Here is a 20,079-nt window from a genome sequence, read left to right on the forward strand (position 1 = left end):
AGTTCAAGGCCATCCTCAGCTGCATAGTATGTTGGGGACCAGTTTGAGATAGGAGATCCTGTCTCAAAGATCAAAAGAAAAATAAATCAGGTGTTCTTTGGGGTTTATATATTATCTTCAACAGAGGAGATATCCAACAACCATGTCATAGAATGTGAATTTGTCTTTAACTCAAAGATTAAAGAAAGTGTTCCTACATAATTATTACCATCTAAAAATATTAATCTCCCGAGACCTCATCCCTCACTGAAGAGCTGCTGGTAGCCAACAGCTGCTGGGGGAGGGAGAGACTCTTCTTTCAGGGGTGGCTACTGGTAGGCTGTGCATGTCGAAATAGCTCTGAAAGCCCATCCACAATGAACAAGTTCATTATCCATTAACACAAGAAGAATTAATTGATCACTTGGTGAGAGCAATCATGGCATGTGGGAGAGTTTCACTCACTGAGGGATGAAAGAAATCCATGAGGGAACCGAAGATAGCCCAACTCCCTGAGCTTCGCCAAGAGCAGCCTACATCTAAACTGGATCTGCGGATGCGAAAGAGGCAGCCAGTGATCCTCCTTGACTGGACGTCATCTTACCTCCCATGCGGTGATTTTATTGTTCTAGTATTGCCCTTCCAATTCTCACTTATGACAATGATCAAGGAACTTGTAAGTCGTCAAGAAACATTGATGATTATACCAGAGAGGTCGACCATCTTTTCCGCATTGCATTTCTGTAAACTAGACACTAAGTTTCAGGATTGCTCTAATCTGTAGTTTATAATGAACTCTCCCAGGATACCTCTTCCGTGACTAGAACTCAACCTTATAATGTCACTAGAGTTCTGCTGATCAGATTTCACACTTGAATTTTTAAAAGAATATGCAGCTCAAAAACCTGCAAGAATGCCTTCCAGAATCTGTTTTTAGCAATTTCCAGCCATTAACACTGAGTGAGCAATTAATATCTGCAAAGATCCCAGCAATTGTATCCTGCTTAGAGGGTTTGGAACAAAGTACCTCGAGACTACATCTCTCCAATGTTACTTGTTAATGTACCAGAAGGCAGATATGTTGTCTTCAGCATTTGGATTAACTCTTTATATCTCATGGCAGCATTATGAAAGAGTTCTGTTATCAGTTCATTACTTAGCTGATGAAACCCAAGTATAGCTAGATGGTCGAGGAACTTTTTAAAGATTATACAGTCATGAAGTTGGAGAGCCAGAGTTTGAATCCAGATTGAAGATTAAATCCAGGGTCTTGCACATGTTAGGCAAAAATTTTATCACCCAGGACACAACTTCAGTCCCAGTTTGTGATCTTAAGGTTAATGGTTAGCTGTAGTGTGTGCACATGGAACAATGGCCCCCTCAACATCTTTTCACAATGCCCATCACCAAAGCTGGGAGACAACTTTGACAAGGACTTACCAGTGATGGTTCTGGAAATTGCACTGTGAGTATGCAATTTTAGATTTTGTGGAATGTGAAAGACGATTGTTCATTTTTCATCACAAATAGTGAGCACCCACGCAAGCTGTGAAGGAGTCTGTTCACATCACTGGACTGATGGTTAACCCTACCGAACTCTAGAGATAAGAGGCTTTGCAAGGCAGAGCTAGAGGGGTTGTCTTTTTACCGTTATATGTATCCACTGAAGCTTGCCTTGGCTCAAAAGCCCAACGCTCTTGCACATATAAACATGTAATTTCCTTACTGTGAAATCTTTTGAAAAGTGTAGATGGACTGTAAGTAGGCCATTAAAGTCATAGCCAATGCTGGGATTTATGGAGCCAACAGCTGTTTGGTGTTTGGCTGCTGGGGCTATGTTTTAGAGTCATTCGTTGCCTTAGTCATGTGCTGTGTCCATTGCAGGGTACAGATACCCACTAAAACAGCAATACTAAGTTATTTATGGGGTGGGAGCTTGCATTCCAGAAATAACATATGGAATCTCACAGGGTTCAGAACAAGAAGTAAGTCAATGAGCCTTGTGCAGACAGGTTTTGGGAAAGGAACAGTTTTTAAAGTCTTAATTTTTAGTCTGTATTACTTGCCTGCTTCTGAATAATAGTTTAAATTTAGCGTTTGAGACTTTCATTGCTGTGTATAGTATATTCTGGTACTATCCATCCCCATTCCTCCTTCCAAGTTCTCAAAGACCCCTCTAACACATCCATTCCCAACTAACTTCATATCCATTTAAAAGAAGCCCACCAGGTCTAATTCCTGTATGCAGGAGGGGAGGACAACCATAGGAGCATGGGCGACCTACCAGGAACCTGACTGAAGAAAGGCGACCTTCTGTTCCCCATCAACTGACAGCAGTTTCTCAGTGAGGGATGTGGCCACATTTGCCCCTCCCACATTCATGCTGGAATGGTGGTTGGCTGGATCTTGTGTATGTCTTGTACAGTCAAACACAGCTATTGTGAATTCCTGAGTAAAATGGCCCCGTCATGTGCGGAAGACACTGATTCAGTCCTCCCTAACCTTTGGCTCTTACAAACATCTCACTCTTTTTGTGACGTTCCCCTAACTTTTGGGGGTTGGGAAAGCAGTAATACAGATTTATATTTAAGGCACTCCACAGTTGCTTATTCTCTACACTTTGAATTTCTATATTAGTGGCAACTCACTGCCCCAAGAAGATGAGAGCTGAAAGCTTTATCAATCTATGGGCATAAAAATGTTTATTTAGAGGTCAGTTTGACATTATGCCCAAATTAATAATAGTTGCAGGCTCTCCCCTAGGGTTTGAAGCATATTCAAACCATGGAATCCTGGCCAATAGTACCAAACATGAGTTTTTTCCTTTGAAGCAGTAAGAACAGTTGGTTACCCCTATAACATTCATACCACTATTGTGTTTTGAGAAACAGTCTATTTTATAGTCTTGGCTGTTCTCAGACTTACTGTGTCACCCTCCTGCTTATGGCAATGCTCCTGCTTCAGCCTTTGAGTGCTGAGATTAGAGACATATGCCACAATGCCTAGGTCTCTGTTTTGTACTTTGAATAGCCCTTTGTGATTTGTGCAATGTTTTTGATGTACCATCTTGGTCTGTCCTTTTGGCTACGAAAGTTGGAAATTATGCTCATTGACTGTGGAGAAACTGAGACTCGGGGAAGGTAGGCAGTCCAGAATTTTGCAATTAAAGAATAGCAGAGCTGGGATATAGAACTGAAGAGTTCAGGTGTATGAAGCACGTTTGTGATACTCTAGGGCATCTTAGGTGACAATGAGCTGAGCCATCTCCTTCCAGGATCATCAGGAAACCGAAATTCATGCTGGCGTAGCTACATGATCAGTCCAGATACACGTATAGAATCTGAAAAATATCCTGTGTCAGGCAAATAAAGTAAAATCTGTATTTCAAACTCTCTCTCTCTCTCTCTCTCTCTCTCTCTCTCTCTCTCTGGTCATCATTTCTATGAGATAAACTGTATATGGAGAAAAAGATATTTTTAACTTGTCATGTACCTAGTCGTCAAGTTTCAGGGAGTACATTATTTCTCTTTATTAGAGAACAACTATTACCGTTTTCCTCCTGCAGAAATCAATCTTTCCTAACATATCTAATTATATACCAGAAAAAAAATGACTTTGATGTTTGTCTTCCAGCTTAGCGGCTGCACATGAATCTACTGATACTTCAATTACTGTCCGCGGCCCCATGGCTCCGCAGTCAGTGCCCAGGCACTAAAAGACCTGACAGGTCTTCTAGTCTTGGCTCTGCCATGGCAGTGATATGGAGGTTTAAATTAATTATTGTTCTCTTTATCAATAAGACTCAGGAGTCAAAGGCTAAAGGGAAAACCTGCTAGCTCAGAGATGTTGAATAGCAACTAGTTGACTTTGCTTTTTGGTCAGACATAATGCAAGAGATGTCTCTTCCCTCACCCCAGAAACAAAAGGAAGCTTAGACTCTAGTCTCCACCCCCTCCTTCCTGTGCATCTTCTCTCTCCAAATCGCTGGCTTCTATATAGTTAATTCTGGTCAGCTAGCTGCTGGATCCATCCCCTGATTCAAGATAAACTTTATTGATAGTCTAGAGTGTCACAGTGTGATCAAAATATCCTGAAACACGAGTTGTCCTCATTCATATAGTTGTTAGCACCCCTGGTTGTGACCCTGGAGACCAGGGTTCAACTCGTTGGTAGGGATACAAGCTGGCATTTTGCTGTTGGTGGCAAGTTGTTAGGACATGCTGAAAAGGTTGAGACCAAATAAGTATGAGTTTGAAGCCAGCCTGGGCTACATCATTTCTTTGTCCCTGGTGTTAGTGCACAGGTGAAGTCAGACAAGTAGAGCCAATAGGCAGGCAGGCAGGAACTGGGCATCCAGACACTCATCCCCCTTCTCTCTCTCCCTCTGTCTCCTTTTGTGTATGTGGTATTTACATATGCACACACGTATCTGAAGATCCAGACTAGAAAGAAAAGTCGGAAGCATTTGGCATTGAGGAGAATGTGGCATCCTCAGGCCTTGTGGCAACAGCACACAGTTCATGACTGTGGCCTTCACTTCATCTTCAAAACCAACAGAGCAACAGCAGACATAAGCATCCTCCTAATTGCCAGCGCCATATATAGTGAGTTAGCCTTCAGAACAGGGACCAGATGAGGCTTGTAATGAGTTTAACTTGCAAATGAAGTGAAATCATTATGGGATTTAATGATTCCTCTGACAACAGGGTCACAGCTTTCATTCCCCTGAACCTACCAGGGAAATGTGTTGCCAGGTATCTGTGCCAGTGATTTACACACACACACACACACACACACACAAACACACACACACACACACTATGCACAACAGCCATGTGCAATGGGCATTATTTACTCCATTTCATGAGTAAAAGCTGAGAGAAACTAGGCAACTTATCTAATAGAAATAACTCATCAATCGTCAAGCCAAGGTGCTAACTCGGATGCTTGAGTCGAAAGCTTGGCTTCTTCCTATCTGGGGTTCCTATAGAGTCAGAAATATGTGCTCTGGGCCTCTGCCAGCATTGTTGTTAGATGAAACTCCAAACCATGAAAGCCCAATCAGAGCTGTAACAAACAGTTCATGTTCAATCTCATGTACTAAAATAGAGACAGAAGGCAATGCTCTCCGTCCTTCATGGCAGCTACTTCAACACCAGCACTCTTCTTTAATCTTGTTTTATTGGCTGACTGGGGAGCTAAACAATTTCAGCCTAGGGTAATTTGGGCTTAATCCTCTTGCTCATCATCTCTGGCTCCTGCCTCATCCTGGCCTTCCTTGACGTTCTTCTTTCTCACACTTTCCGGGCAGCCACCACCATCAATGAAGGACACCGTGTTCACCATGAACTTGTGACTTTGATACAATGCTAGTAGGTGAACACTCAGGCACGGTGGATGTACTTGGCAGCCCCATTTAAAGACCTGCCCAGGGTCTGCAGCCCCATCTCCAAGCAATCTTCATTTCTTAGGCCCAGGATTTAATTCAGCTTCATCTGGCCTCCATCCATCACCCCAGTGGGAGCAAGTCTCAGAGTCCATGGGTCCTTTACATTTTTTATCAGCGGCTCCCCCGCAGCCGTGAGAATCTTTACAAGAGTAAAGTTGACCCTCCAGACTTCATAGTGGTCACAAAACTTATATCCACTAACCAGCTTCAGTTCCTGATCTGGGTGTGATGTCCTCAAGGGTCTTCATGGGGCCACATAGGTTTGCCACAAACCCAGTTCCTGGCTAACAACATCTTTCATACAAAGTATTATGGAAACACTGGAAAACTCCCAATGTAGACTTAAACGTTAGCTTCTATTGCTTTTGAAAGAACTTGTATGAAAATAATTAGTAGGTTTTATCTAGTTAGAGATTAGTATTGCAATGCTTTCTTTTTTCTGAAATTTTTTAATGTTTTGTTGAAAGCAAAGCATTTCTTTTTTATTGATTTTAGTGAGCTATACACTTTTCTCTGCTCCCCTCCCTTCCACTCTCCCCTCCTTCAACCCTTTCCCGTGGCCCCCATGCTCCCAATTTACACAAGAGACATTGTCTTTTTCTACTTTCCAGGTAGATTAGATCCCCTCTTAGGATCCTCTTTGTTGTCTAGGTTCTCTAGGGTTGTGAATTGTAGGCTGGAGAAACTCACAGTGATCCCATTGAAATCAGGAACAAGACAAGGTTGTCCACTTTCTCCATATCTGTTCAATATAGTTCTTAAGGTCCCAGATAGAGCAATAAGACTACCAAAGGAAATCAAGGGGATACAAATTGAAAAAGAAGTCAAACTCTCACAGTTTACATAAGCGACCCCAAAAATTCTACTAAGGAACGTCTACAACTCATAAACACTTTCAGTAATGTAGCAGAATACAAGATTAACTAAAAAAAATCAGTAGCCCTTCTGTACACAGATGATAAATGGGCTGAGAAAGAAATCAGAGAAATATCACCCTTCACAATAGCCACAAATAGCATAAAATATCTCAGAGTAACTGTAACCAAACAAGTGGAACACCTGTATGACAAGAACTTCAAATCTTTGAAGAAAGAAATTGAAGAAGACACCATAAAATGGAAAGATTTCCCATGCTGTTTGGGTAAGTAGAATTAACATGGTAAAAATGGCAATCTTACCAAATGCAATCTACAGATTCAATGCACCGTCCATCAAAATCCCAGTAAAATTCTTCACGGACCTTGAAAAAAAAATAATACTCAACTTCATAAGAAAAAGCTGAAAACCCAGGAGAGCCAAAACAATCCTATACAGTAAAGTCACTTCTGGAGGCATCACAATCCCTGACTTTAAACTCTATTACAGAGATACAGTACTGAAAACAGCCTGGTATTGGCATAAAAACAGACAAGAGGACCAATGGAACTGAATCGAAGACCCAGTAAAAATGGTAATCTTACCAAAATCAATCTACAGATTCAATGCACTGCCCATCAAAATCCCAGCAAAATTCTTCACAGACCTTGAAAGAATGATACTTAACTTCATATGGAAAAGCAAACTGGGCACAAACATTGGTGCCGACAGGAGCTTTGGGGCATCCTTTGATCTCTGTTGCTTTATTCGCAGCCTTTTACAGGCACAATATAACCCACCAGGAGAATAAATAAAATACCTATGTCCAGCATAAAGAATAAGAAAATGGATACAACTGCAATCATGTCAGCTTAAAACCCAAGGCAGCGGCACCTGCCTTGCAGGATTCTGCCGTCTCTCCATAGAGCTATCCTCCCCACACCCTGTCTGGTAATGCTGTGCTGAATCTAATTGGGTTATTTTTCTTACCCTTTTTCCTATGGCTTTGATCCTATGCATGCTTTTCTATCTAATGTAAAATCTCGCTTTGCCTGCTTTTCAGCTCCATCTAAATATAATCACTCCTGATAGATCCATCTAGTTTTCTGCCTAAAATCGTGTTTCTTCACATTAATTCATGTTAAAATCTGTAGCAATGATTTTCACTACTGAAAAATGTTTGTTTTTTACAAAATATATATTATACTTTGTACAGTCTACCTTTGGAGATTTTTGAATTATTGCTACATGTTTTGGTGTGCTGAAGAATGTTGGCATCAACATTTTGCAAATGTATTATGGCTTACCTGGCTAAAGCCTACCTAAATTTGTCTTCAGAACCTAGAAATTAATTATTAAATATATCAAAGGAGATTCTGAAGATATTATTAGGTTAATGATTTTGAAATGGCAGTGTATTATTCCGATCCTCCCACTTCCCTTGTATTGGACACACTCCAATAACACAGGACAATTCTCCAATTCAAGATCCCTTGTCCATGCTGGTACTTGGCTGGCATGACCTCGTGCATGTCTTGTGTAAGCAACTGTAGCTGGTTAGCTGTTGAGGGATGGGTGAGACTTTCCTGACTCAGCACTTCTCCTAGTTCTGCCTGCTCCATTCCTTCTGCCCCTCTTCTGTGATGCTTTCCAAACCTTGGGTGTAGGGGTTATTATGGATGGGCACCCCATGCCAGTCTCTGCACTTTGGCCAGTACTCTGTATTAGCCCCTGTCCATTACAAAAGGAAGAGCCTTTGACACAGGGCGAGAACTGCAATAACTGTAGATATTAGGATAAGTATTAGGAAGACAGTTAGGCACTGTATCACTTAGAAGAATGGTATCAGTAGGTTCTCCTCTAGGGTTTACAGCCTCTTCAGCCATGGGTTCTTAGCTCGCTTTCAGTACCAGGCAGAAGTTTGACCTTGTTGAACAGCCTTAAGTTCAACCACTCAGTGGCTGGCTACAGCTGAGAGATTAGTGTCGTTACTGCGCCAGAGGGCATATCTCATGGAGTTGATTGCGATTATAGTTCTCAGGATTAAAATATTTAAAAAGTTTTGCTAATATGGTTTCTAGAACAGTGGTATTCCTTTGTGTGTTATTTATCCATTGGTTTTTGCTCTTTCAGCATTCTGGGAATTGAATTCAGCGTCTTGTGCATGCGAGGCTGGCAATCAAGAGACTAACATCAACAGATTCCTTTGTAATTTTACTTTGCATTTTCCAAATCATTGAAGTCGGCAGTCATCCATTTCCCTCAGTGGTGCTGACCCCATTAGCATAATTTACCCATGGTGCAAATAGCAACATTTAAAATCCTGGACTTAGCAGACTATTTCACAAAACATCTTTTGAACATACAACTTTCCCAGCATATGAAGACTTTTTCATAAACACATGGTAGGTTAATGTTTAAGCCAGCTTTGGAAAAGTAGGGGATCATTTTCTAATTTTGTTTTTAATCCTTTTTTCCCTTAAAATAATTTGAAGACAGAGTCTCACTACTAAGTCTGAGTGGCCTGGGATTCACTCTGTAGACCAGGCTGACTTCAACTCACAGAGGTCTACCTGCCTCTGCCTCCTGAGTGCTGGAGTTAAAGGTGTATACTACCATGTCCAGCTTTCCCCCTGTTTTTTTGACCTTTTTAAAATATATATATATATATATATATATATATATATATATATATATGTATAGAGAGAGAGAGAGAGAGAGAGAGAGAGAGAGAGAGAGAGACACTGGGCCTAGTGTGAGCTTTTGAAGTCTCAATGCCTACCCTGAGTAGCACACTTCCTCGAAAAGGCCACACTCATTCCAAATAGGCCACAGCTCCTAATCCTTCTCAATTGGGCCAATGCTTGGTGATTAAGCATTGGAATATATGAGTCGATGAGGCCATTCTTATTCAAGCCACCAGAGTAAGAAACAAAGTTTGAACATGCAAGGCAGAGAAGTGATTGAGGACAGACATCCTAAAGTCAACTTTTAGCCTCCATGTGTGTCCATACAGAAAAGTACACCTGTCTCACACACACACACACACACACACACACACACACACATCAGTCAGTAGATTTGATATTTCAAAGACACTATAAACAAAAACTTCAAATGCAAGATTGTATTTATTATTATTATTACTGTTTTTTCTAGACATTGTTACCCTGTAGCCCTGGCTGTCTTGGAATTTGCTCTGTAGACCAGACTGACTTCAAACTCAGAGATTCACCTGCTTTTGCCTCCCATGTGCTGGGATTAAAGGTGTACACCACCACCGCCCCAGTGTAAGACTGTAATTTAAAGGGGTTTATGTGTCATCATGATGTTCAGAAGAGTTCTTATGTAAGCTCCTACACGGGAGAGCAGTGTTCCCAAAGACAGCTTGTTTATAGAATTCTCTGTAGGACAGTCTTGGCTATCTCTAGTGACGCTAAATTACACTAAAACAGCTTCATTTCATTTTCACTTAAAATACCCAGCTTCAGAGCTCGTTCATTTAAGCTGCCCCACGTGGCACTCTGTCTCCTTAAATCCCTGCAGCAAAGTTATGTGGCTATTGTCTTCTAGTTCACAGACAGAGTCTATGGTTTATCAACTATATTAAATCCTTTAATAACCCCATTTTCATCAAAGTCTTGGAATATTATTTTGATATTTGGGTGATAACACTAGTGTTACTTCGAACTTCTTATCGTATATCACCCACCCAGGTAGAAAACATGAGCATGGAGCACTGTGTTTGCAAGTCTACCGTATTCTCATATCCTGCTGTGATCAGTCTCAACATCAGGGCAGTTGTGATTGCTTGCACAAGATCTCCAAGATTACACTCACTAACAACATTGCCCTGTGGAAGGGAGGGAGGGCTTCTGAGGCACATGAAGTACTACCTAAGCCACGCAGGAGGAGGCTCACTCACTAGTCAGCGTGAACAGAGAAGTAGGTACGTGAGACTCACCCACCTCTGAGGCTATATAATCAGCTAATGGTTGGAGAGGCAGTGGAGACATTGTCTTTGATGGCATAGTTGCCTTTAGGGCAGCCCACACTTCTGTAGGTGACTCCCCATCCCTGCTCCAGTAAGTAACACCACCTGAACTCATTGGCTCACTGAGCTAGACTTAGGAGGATGCCTCCCTTTGGTCTATTGCAGGTGCTGCAGCTGACGTCAATAAATAGATGTTTGTTTACCTCTCCCAAGGGAAAGTCATGCAATGCCTTCTTTGAACATAGTATTCCTTTAAGATTAGCTTTTGATCAAACTTTAAAATTATGTGACTTTTCAATTATGTGACTTAGTACGCCATTGTATCCCTATGAGTCTGTGAGAGTTTGCCCTATCACTGCTGCAGGAGGATGCCTCTTGAGGAAGTGTGGTAGTTCGAGTGTAATTGGCCCCCATAATCTCTGGAAAGTGTGCCTTTGGTGAGGTAGGTGTAGCCTTGTTGGAGGAACTGTGTCACCGTGGGGGTGGGTTTTGAGTTCTCTTTTGCTCAAGCTGCCCTTGGTGTGACGCTAAAACCACTTCCTATTGCTTGCAAGCTGGAGGACACTCAGCTGCTTCTCCAGCACCATGTCTGCCTGCATGCCACCATGTCCAGACTTAACCTCTGAAATGTAAGCAAACTCCAATTAATTGTTTTTTTTTTCATAAGAGTTGCCATGGTCATGGTGTCTCTTCACAGCAATAGAAACCCAACTAAGACAATGGAATGAACAAGACCAAAAAAAGCATAATATTTTTTTCTTATTTGAACAATTTCTTCAGCATTTATCTGTAACTAGTTGACAATATTTCCAATAACATTTATTGAGAAACTTTTCTTGCTTTAAGAGAAACTACTTAGTGTCACAGCAATCCCTTCTTATTTGAAGTACAGCAGGTCCTCTTTTGAGGAGACTAGGGACAGTTTCTTCTACTCTTGTAGGACTCTTCTTGTCAACTGGATAGTTTTGGAATTTGGGCTTCGTAGTCTCAAGAAAGAGACTTTTAGACTTCTAAATTATCTGTTTATCTTGGAGATCCTGGAGTGTTGCAACTTTTCCTTCAAGGAGACCCAAGACTGAGAAGGAGCGGATTCAGGGACGTGAGGACATATACTGATCCCAATGACCCTCCTGGAGGATGTCACGTGATAACAGCCGCTTCTTACATCTTTTTCACAGTGCTCAGTACCTCGTTGTTTCTAACCCAGGCTGTCAGGACTTGCTTGTGCTATTTGCATCCAGACTTACGTCAACCAGTCCAAATTATAGTATTTTTTTTTTTAGAACAAATATAAGCTACTGCTAATTTTCAGTTTCCAGTTTTGGTCCTTTTGGAAAATCAAGATGCATTGTTATATAAGAGGTTGCGATGTTTAACACCAAAGTCAGAGTCAGTCTGAGTTGAAAGATTCCTTTGACTATTAGGACATTGCCCAACTATGCTATCTTTCTCTTTGTTTTCTGCTCCAGTTCAGACAATAGCATCAAGTTCCTCTAGTCTTCTATGCAGCATTTCAATTGGGCCTAATTTTTATAATGAAGAGTTTTATTCCCAGGGTGATAACAACTTAAAAAAAAACGGACAGAGCCACTTAGTTTCAGGCTAGCTTAGACCCATTTATATGTTTCTAAACGACAGCGTGCAATGATGTGTATTTCTCATGGTTATGTTATTTGTTAGGACTGGCTCATCTCCATCTTGGCAGCAGCCATCTGGTATACCTTACAATCCAGTAACATGAAGTCCTCTCTCTTTGGATGGCAGTTTTGAAGCTGTAGCCCAGTCCTGGATGGTTATCCCCACACCCTCTGGAAGCTGTGTTAACTCAACTGCTTCCTAAGTCACTTTTCTTTGTGTAACTTTCCTCATGTTATAATAAACAATCACTTACAACACATGAAATAATAACCTATGGCTTTATGTGGTAGTTACAAATTCACCATACTATAATCAATTTTCCTTTGAATATTCAGGTATTATTCAATTTTTCTTATTATAAATTTTTAGTAACGAAACTAGTGAATTGATGAGGATAAAACTTTGCCGTCTTTGTTACTAATTACTCAGTTCTTCTCCATATGTATTTTATATTATCACCAGCAAGGTATAAATGTAGGTAGCTTACTAAAACTGAAAGTAAATAATGCCATCTGGGCCAGAGATGACTCAGTAGGTGCAGGTGCTTGCTATAGAACTGATGACGTAACTTTGATCCCCGGATCAAAGAGGTGGATGGAGAGAATGGACTTCTGCAAGCTCTCCTGTGACTTCCTCAAATGTGCTGTGGCACCCACGTGTCTACACACACACACACACACACACACACACACACACTCGCATACATCTTTCTAGTCTGTTAGCTTTTCCATTTTAAATTATTTTTACTATTTTAATTATTGTTGCTTTGAAATCCATTTTAATACTAAATGATCTCTGTTTTTATCATATTCAACAAGAAACGTGATCGGAAACCTTTAAAAATACATTTTGTTTTAAGTTGTAGTGAAACACCTTTCAGAGACTTGAAAAGTGTACTTTAAATAAATGGCTTTTGGTTAAACATTAATAGTAACAATACAACTTAGAAATGCGGTTAAACATATGATGTCGAGAATTACAGTAATTTGGCATGAATGTGGGAAAGATTGGAAGCATGCTGACAGAGCAGTTTACAAATCAATTCCATTTGGGGGCCACTTTTCAGGATGTTTTATGGGCTATGGTAAAAAATGATTTTCAAACTATGGTGCTGGAGTGGCCCTTTTTGGATTTTAATGAGTGGATAACACCAACTCTGCTGGCCGACCCCTGACTTTTGAGCATCACTGTCCTGATCTTGGTGCCCCTGTGTTTCTTGGTTCCTGACCGTTTGTCTAGCATCTGACCCACAACTCTGTGACAATCACACCCTTGTCATATCAACAGGCTTCCTGGCCTTTCTAGCTCCAACTCACACCCTGCTTCATTGACATTCTTGAAGTTCCCACTGTAAAGGGAAGAGAGGTGGCATCTCTTTCCTTAGCTGACTCTTTTTACAGCTCCCCTTCAAGTCCTGGCCTCTCCACTAAAGCTGAAAGAGCACAGGCTGGCATTTAACACGATAGCACATTCGCCACGGATCTGTATAGATGCTCAGCAAAGCAACTTAAGAATTTATCGTTTTCTTCTTTCCGACCTCACCTGCGCTTTGTGCTCATCTGAACGGTGGTTCCTCCACTTTCACATAGTTTCTGCCCTAAGGATGCATTTATGGCGAGACAGATAAATAATAAATGAGAACAGGACAGGATCAAGAGGAAGTGCCCGCTAAGAGCAGGACAGAGAACCAGCATCAGCGCCGACCAGCTGACTTCAGCAGAACCGAAGGGAGTGACGTCCCTCAACGGCACATGACAACTGTGATTGTTCCAAAGCCTCATATTAAAAGTTTTTATGGAGTCTGCTAACCGCTAATTCAATTTGGAAGGCTTAAATAGAAGAAAGCTCACTTTGTGTTTCTCGGCTGGGGCTGACCTTAACACACACACACACACAGATGGCCTCACATTAACCGGGCTCCTCAGTCAGACTGAAGCTTCCAAAGCCATGAAGGGCTGTTGATGATATTTTCACATCCAGATCACTACACATTATTTATGAAAGGATTCAATGACAAGACTTTTGCTTACTGCGATGACACTTTGCAAACACACAGCAAGAGCGACAATGCTAATTTTGTTCTTTGCCCAGCCGGAACCTAATTAGGAGGCACAAAGTACCAGCTATCACGTTACCGTGTGTGATGTCTTTGTTTTTATGGGGTATAATCTGAAACCTTTCACCAATTCACGACAATTAGTTGTTCTTTCTACAGAGAAAGACAGGACATTCCAGATCATTAAAAACCGACCAAAAACTATAGAGTTTTGTCTCTCAAGTGTCTTCTGGACAAGAGTGTCCAGCGATAAGTTACCATGGCAACGAGATTGTCCCTGTTAGGGTTACTATTGCTGTGATGAAACAGCATGACCAGAAGCAACTTGGGGAGGGAAAAGATTTTGGTTTACACTTCCACATCACTGTGCCTTACTGAGGGAAGTCAGGACAGGAACTCAGACAGGGCATGAACGTGGAGACAGGTGAGGCCCCGGAGGAGTGCTGTTTATTGGCTTGCTCAGCCTGCTTTCTTTCATAGCCCAGAACTACCAGCAGAGGGATGGTACCACCCACAATGGGCGGGGCCCTTTCCATCCATCACCAATGGATGAAAATGCCTTATAGTCTGACTCTAGCTCAGTCTTCTGGAGGCATTTTCTTAACTGCGGTTCCCTCCTCTCAGATGACTCTAGCTTGTGCCAGGTTGACATACGACCCACCAGCACAGAGATGCTTTTGTGCACTGAAACCGAATGACTTCTTACTAATTGATGAACCAATAGAAGCAATTTCCTTTTGGTTTCTGGAGAGTCTGGAGATCAATTGGCTGTAGTTTCAATGTATTATTTATTTTATGCTTTGTGTCTCTGTTAATCTGTGTATTCCACAATGCCATAAAGTGTTTGACAATAGTGTAGCGGGAAGGTGGGACTAGCACGGTGTTCACACCTGGTGAGGTATTCCCACGAAGCCTTCAAGGGAGAGTTGACTCATATACAACTAGTGAATTTGTCCTGAAAACTCTGAAGTATTATTGATAGTCTGTTTCTGTCAGAGCTAGAGACCATGGGTTTAAGTAACACTCTGTTTCAGTGGATTTTAACACTGACAAACAGCCAGAACTCAGATACCTGGAGTTACCCCACCCACCACCAACTGGGATTCAACTGCTCTGGGTGGCGCTGCGGCATCAGCTTCACAAAGAGTCCCAGGTAATTGCAGTGTTCACACGGGTTGCTAGGGCTGTTCTCTCACCATGCACACATGAAAGTACCCACAGAGTGGACACGCCCTATATACACGCATGTGCTGTAACTAAGGGGCTCAATCATTTAGAATCAAATTCAGTTGAAATCACCACAGAATTAATACAGTGTTTCTTAATTGCCTGTTTCCTCATCTGCTGGTTCTGAAAACAAAGCTTCCGTTACATGGATGTCAGACTTGACAGTTTGAGCACCTTGGATTTGAAAGGCCATGTGTAGCACAAGTGGAGTAGAGAGTGTGGTTTAAAAAAAAATCATCCTTACGGAAGACATGGTGGTTAAGATGCATTCTTGTTTGGATGATGAAAATCTTTCTGGAAAATACTGAGGCTAGAGGACCCAACACTTGCCTACAGTCCAAAATGAGATCGTACACAACTCACTTTTGCAATGAATCTGAAGCCAACCTCCAGCCAAGCTCCAGGATGGATCTTTGACTTAAAGTCTTTGTATTTTTCTCTCCTTGATGATAAGCTACCTGACCAAGCAACTTAAGCAAGGAGAGAGCCATGCTGGATCAGAGCCACAGAGAGTCCATCTGTGTCTTAGGCTCAGGGGATTTTGGGCCGGGGCTGAGGTTGATCATCTCCATGACTTAGAGCATGTGCTACAGAGAAGGGCTTTGTCACCCCAAGGCTTCAGGAAGTGGAGGAAAAGGAGCGAACCATGAATCGAGTCTTAACCTTCAAAGCCACATCCCTGATGGTACACTGCCTCTAAATCACAGTACTGTTTGAAGCAGTGGTTTCATCTATGGTTCATGGCCTCTTTTGGTGGTCGAATGACCCTTTTACAGGGTCGCTTAAGACCATCAGAAAACACTGATACTTGCATTATGATTTATAACAGTAGCAAAATTAGTTATAAAGTAGTAACAAAAATAATTTTATGGTTGGGGTCAGCATACATGAGGAACTGTATTAAAGGATTGCAGCATTGGGAAGGTTGAGAATCACTGGCCAAAAATTTCTCCAAAAGGCACAACCAGCTGGAGACCAATCATTTAACACATGAGCCTGTGGGGGGAGGGGAACACGTCATCTTCAAACTGTGAGACTTTTTATGTACTCTCAGAAGTATGTTCAGGGGGGCTGATGGGCATGCGCAGACACAAGGACTAATCAGTGGCAGCTCTTTCTCAAGGACTCGAAAGCTCAGAGGGCAGAGGTTGTTTTTCTAGAGCCCAAGTGTCTCTTGAGGATAGGAGCCCAATCTTCTCGTGGAAGATCTTAAGTCACAAATCTATGGACTTACCCTTTTCTAGGTGGGAAACACAGTTCAATTATTTTGCTGAAAAGGGAAAAAAAAAAAACGGACTTTGTCTTTTTGACGTTGTCTTTTTAAATGTTAAAAATCTTAGCTGGGTATCACATAGACAGAGTCGGTCTGCCCAAAGAGCGCCTTGAAAACTCTCTGCTTATGAAGAACAGTTATACTCAAAACATTTGATATGAAAAAATATTATGACATGAAAATTCTTGAGGCAAGGAGAGGCTACACCAATTATGAGAAACTCATTCCAGATTTTAACAACCTTGTGAGAGGAGCCTTACCTGAAGTTCTTAGCTGCTCCTGGGGCAGATTAGTTCTTGTTCCCTGGTCCTCGGGGAGACGAATATAAATGGAGTACCATTGCCCTCTGATGCTGCTCCGGAGGCCTGGAGGCATTTGCTAGGCTTCTGTTCAGGTTTCCATTTTTAGGAGCAAATAAGATCAAGGTCATGGGCTCCGTGCTGATCCTGCCTCCTCCATACTTGGCTGTCTGTGGAACTTCACTGACTTCTAGAGAGCTTCGGATGAAAAGTGATTGAGCAACATTCTCGTTCTTACTGAGGCAGGCTTTACTTTCTTTTCCAAGTTTCTTTAACCATAACAATGCACACACACACAGACACAGACACACACACACACTCGTTTTAGGGACATCTCCATAGGTTGAGCACCGCTGCTTTAGACAATACCGGCTATGTAGAGGAAGTGGACCATCAGGGATGTGGCTTTGAAGGTTTCATGGTTCACTCTTTTTCCTCCACTTCCTCAAGCCTTGAGGTGGCAAAGCCCTTTTCTGTAGCACATGTTGTAGCCAAAGAAACGATCAACCTCAACCCCGGCCCAGAATCCCCTGAGCCTAAGACACAGATGGATACTCTGTGGCTCAGATTCAGCATGGCTCTCTCCTCCTGTAAGTTGCTTGGTCAGGTAGTTTATCATCAAGGAGAGAAAAATACAAAGTCTTCAAGTTGAAGATCATCCCTGCCTTGCTCCCAGTATCTGAGAGAAAGCACTCTGGGGCTTCCTTTGGAGATGAGTTTGGCCTAGGCCTCCTGGTTGGTAGAAAAGAAACTTTTCTTCGGAGATGCAGGCCTTCATAATGGTGCAAAGGTCAAGGCAGAAGATCCAGACCTGTTCCAGATAGAACTTGTGAGTCAGCCCACTACAGTCCACTCTGCTGATGTATATCACCAGAATACATGCTGTTCTTTTCCCCTTCAATTTTTAGGATTTCCACATCAATGCATTCTTCGGTCTTGTTCCTTATTATTATTTATTATTTTGATAATTCTTGCATGCAGACTGCATAAGAGATTTTAAGATGAGAAGTTTAGCGTTGACTGGATGAGTTGGAAGGCAGCCTTCGGCCACTTTGAAAATGTCCTGGTGTGTAGTCAGAGCGGAGAACCCCTGGGCCTGGGGCCAGAAGTGCACCCCACTTTGCTTAGGAAATAGCTGTTTTTGTTCACTTCACACATAGACCGCACCTCTGTCTCAGCCTCTCCATCCCAGGAAATGACGTTTCTACTTACCCGCTTCTCAGATGAAAACTCGAGGCTCGATTTTTCCCCATTGTGCTTCCTTCCCCAGCCAACCCCTCAAGTACTGTGCTCCACCTTCTCTCGTCCTCACCCCTCTGCTGACTTTCCTGTAACTCCCTTGGCCTTTCCTAAGCCAGAGCATCTCTAGGCCTTATGTCATGACTTCCTACCAGGTAGCTGCTACCTGGTATCCGATTCTGTATCAGATCCAAAAGGTTCCTGATTTCTAAGAACGGTCTTAATTTTTAAAAGTAAATTTAAACACCTAAAGAACAGTTCATCCATCTTTGTGGGATCTTCACATCATACTGTATTTGCTTTGTAGCCCTTTTACATAAGTGAGTTAAATACATTTTTATTACACAGCACTTAGTTAAATATGTCTTCATACAATACAATTTCATTTTCGATGTTCTAAAATATGTTATGTAGTGGAAACATAATAATGTTTAAGATTTCCATGCCTTCAATTTAGGGAAGTAAAAAAATTGAAGATTAAACCTGCTTAGAATTTATAATACTTGGGGAGCTGGGTAGATGAGTCAGTGGTTAAGAGCTCTGGCTGCTCTTCCAGAGGAAACGGGTTCTACTCCCTGCACCCACATGGCAGCTCACAGCTGTCTGTAACTCCTTTTCCAGGGGATCCAATGCCCTCATATACCTGCAAGCACAATGTACATAAAAAGAATTTATAATACTAAAAAATTAGATTTGTTATTTATTTTACATGTGTTATTTTTTTTTTTTTTTACTTTCTTGACAGGGTTTCTCTGTAGCTTTTTGGTTCCTGTCCTGGAACTAGCTTTTCTAGACCAGGCTGGCCTTGAACTCACAGAGAGCCGCCTGCCTCTGCCTCCTAAGTGCTGGGATTAAAGGCGTGCGCCACCACCGCCCGGCATGTGTTAGTGTTTTGTCTGAGTTTGTGTGTGTGCGTGGGGAGGGGTTTGCTGGGAACTGAACCCAGGTCCTCTGCAAAAGCAACAAGTACTCTAAATGACTGAGCCCTCTCTCCAGCCCCAAGAATTTGTAATAATGTGATAGACCTTCATGCAGGACTCTTCCCCCTAAAGAGAACTTCTCTATATTCACTCTTTATAGGGATCCTCTTGGGATCTAGAAGTCAGTGCCGTGAGCAGGAGCTGCTCTCATTCAAAGCCTTTTTAGCATACGCAGTCAGCCATCATGGCGATAGCCGGACGTAGGGACGCACGCTCCAAACATTAAACACTGTCTAAGCCTCTGCAAAGTTTTACTTATGAATTAACAGTCTTTCCCTTTACCCTTCATTACCAGGACAAACAGAGGAGCCATTTGGTCATATATTGTAGTAATAAAATCAAATCCCCTTAAGAGAAAGGTAAACAAAAGGGAAACCCGTGTCCATTATGTCTAGCTGCACTGCGGCTCTCAGGAGAAGCTGGGAGACGATCCCATTAACTCAAAGTTCTCAGACACAGCTGCTGCCGGGTTTCGCCTCAAAGGTTAAATTTCTATATTAGGCGAAAAGGTCTATCTCTCTTGTGGATCTGACCTGGGGTTTCCTCCTTCTCTCTGTCGAATCGCACACAGGACAGAAGCAAAGGGGGCTCAATCAGAGCCTCCACCGCAGGCCAGCAGCGCCGCAATGCCCGTGTCCTAGTGGTTGATACAATTCCTGCTATCCATTTGACTATGTCCTTGGTGCTACACATCCTTCCCAAGGCATCACGTCAGAAAACGATGATGATATCTCGACTCAGTCATGCTAAATTTAATTACTCGCCTAAGATGGAATCTGCCAGATCTCTTCATTACAGAGCATATATTAGCATTATCATTAGTAAGTACATTAGGGTGGCCTTTGAAGACCATGTGAATGCCTGTTTAATATCCTTCACCTAAGGGTCTTAGCAGTCGTTGATGACCCTTGCTCACGACAGTAGTTTTACTGGTAGTTGGCAAAGGATATTACATAACTTATTTATCCTACATCTTTTAGCTGGCATTCTGTTTCTCTCCTCCCTCATTCCTTTTTGGAACTGTTTTTGAAATATTAGAATGGGTGCATAGATTTTTTTCCATAATAATTCTAATTAAAAATAAAGTAAT

At 42.0% G+C, this 20,079-nt stretch overlaps 1 protein-coding gene across 1 annotated transcript in view; it reads left to right on the forward strand.

Moving 5' to 3' along the window:
- Positions 1-20,079, forward strand: part of Pde11a (phosphodiesterase 11A) — a 262,795-nt gene that overhangs the window by 20,901 nt on the left and 221,815 nt on the right. The gene's annotated exons all lie outside the window — the stretch shown is intronic.

Source organism: Microtus pennsylvanicus, chromosome 9 (genome assembly GCF_037038515.1).
Source record: "Microtus pennsylvanicus isolate mMicPen1 chromosome 9, mMicPen1.hap1, whole genome shotgun sequence".
In the NCBI taxonomy this organism is placed as follows: domain Eukaryota; kingdom Metazoa; phylum Chordata; class Mammalia; order Rodentia; family Cricetidae; genus Microtus; species Microtus pennsylvanicus.